We start from the raw sequence: 2108 nt of genomic DNA on the forward strand, positions 1-2108 counted from the left end.
CTCTCTCTCTCTCCTAGCCCTCGGTCCGCCTCTCGCTGTCCGCCTCGTCGCCTCGGCCCGGCGTCTCGAGGCTTCGTCGCACGCGAGGGATACTTTTTTTTTTAACTAATGGCCTGCCTCACGCGACAGAGCTTTCTTGCGGCTGGCTGCTGCTGCTGCCGCCTTCTCTCTCTCTCTCCCCCCGTTTGGTGGTAGACGACCTGGGTGCTGGTGAGTGGTGGTGGGCGGGCGCCTGTTTCCTCCTCGCCGGTTTTCTTTTCCCTCCCCACCCCCGGCTTCTCCACGGACCGTTCGAATGTTCCCCGCCCTCCCAGGGATGCGTCCGTTTGGGAAGGCGGCTGGATCCCGTTATCCCCCACTCGCCTGCCGTCAATTCCTTCCCCTACGAGACACGCTGGTTCCGTGAGGCGTTCTCACTCGGACCGCATGTGTATTTCCTGCCATTTCAAGCTTGTTTCACACCGGTGATGCCCAAAGCATCTGGGCTTGCCGGGCTGGGCTGGGCTGAGGCGCTTCGGGCTGGGCGATGGGACGGTAATGATAATTTGGCATGTTCCAAACATGGTTTAGCTCCCGGGAGGAAAGGAAAGGAATAAAGAGGCAGGAAGAAATGCCGGTCCACTTGACGACGTCTTGCGCCACGATTGCTTTCTTTCCTTGCGTCGCATGTCCTTGTCGCAAACAAAGTTGTCTATGGCCTTCGCTTGTTCGCATCCACGGACCACCTTCTAATCAAGTGATGGTTTGCTACCCGGGTTGGGTGCGGTGGATAAGCATTGGTGTGGTTAGGATATGAATATCTGCGTTAGACCACGTGTGCTCTCATTGTTTTTCGTCGACGTCGGCTTTTTTTTTAATCTAGGGGGTGCTGACAAACTATAAAAGAGTGTGCTGAGATCTTTTACACAAAAGATAATTGGAATATTAGAAAGAGACAACATAGGCGTTTGTTAGACAAAGTTGCACCCGCGCGCATTTTTTAAAGGCTGTTGTAACTAAAGGTCCGAGTATAGCATTTTATTGGGCATCTATGGCTCATCCATTTATCTTTAATTTCGCACCCTGTCTCTGATCCTTTAATTCCTTATTTTAGGGACTTAATTTTTTGGTCAACTAGCCCATACCCAAACTTGGAGCATCTCTAGTTGATCCCCTGTCCTAAATTAAAATCTTGTCCTATCTCAGTTTCCTAAGGTTTGTTTGGATCTCTCCGTTGGATTTGATATTCAACTCGAAACAATAGAGACGTTTGGATGGGTAACTAATTGGTATTCAAAATGAAAGCTCAATTCCAGGCCGTTTTGTCTCCCTCGCAAAGTTCCCTCCCATGTCTCGAAACGCTATGGCTCCGATTTGGGCCGAAATCGCCAACACCACAAAACTTACCCTTTCGCTCGTTTGTGGACACACAAAAAAAGAAGGGGAGACGAGCGGAAGCTCGGTGACGACCTGCCAGGGAGCTCGATGAAGGAAATATGTCATAGAGGCAATAATAAAATTGTTATTTTATATTTTCTTATTCATGATAAAATATTTATTATTCATGCTAGAATTGTATTAATCGGAAACCTTAATACATGTGTGAATACATAGACAAGCATTGTGTCCCTAATGAGCCTCTACTTGACTAGCTCGTTAATCAAAGATGGTTAAGGTTTCCTAACCATGGACATGAGTTGTCATTTGATAAACAGGATCACATCATTGGGAGAATGATGTGATGGACATGACCCATCCATTAGCTTAGCATATTGATCGTTCAATTTTATTGCTATTGCTTTCTTCATGTCAAATACATATTCCTTCGAATATGAGATTATGCAACTCCCGGATATCGGAGGAATACATTGTGTGCTATCAAACGTCACAACGTAACTGGATGATTATAAAGATGCTCTACAGGTATCTCCGAAGGTGTTTGTTGGGTTGGCATAGATCAAGATTAGGATTTGTCACTCCGAGTATCAGAGAGGTATCTCTGGGCCCTCTCAGTAATACACATCATAAGCCTTGCAAGCAAAGTGACTAATGAGTTAGTTGCGGGATAATGTATTACGGAATGAGTAAAGAGACTTGCCGGTAACGAGATTGAACTAGGTATGAAGATA

General features: G+C 46.6%; 1 protein-coding gene across 1 annotated transcript in view; it reads right to left on the bottom strand.

The window, feature by feature from the left end:
- LOC123187563 (cysteine-tryptophan domain-containing zinc finger protein 7) overlaps window positions 1–243 on the bottom strand; it is a gene marked incomplete in the record, with an annotated part of 10509 nt that extends 10266 nt beyond the window's left edge. Inside the window, 1 exon segment of the mRNA XM_044599467.1 lies at window positions 149–243.
- Window positions 244–2108: the final 1865 nt, after the last annotated feature.

The sequence above is a fragment of the Triticum aestivum genome, chromosome 2A (assembly GCF_018294505.1).
Source record: "Triticum aestivum cultivar Chinese Spring chromosome 2A, IWGSC CS RefSeq v2.1, whole genome shotgun sequence".
In the NCBI taxonomy this organism is placed as follows: Eukaryota; Viridiplantae; Streptophyta; class Magnoliopsida; order Poales; family Poaceae; genus Triticum; species Triticum aestivum.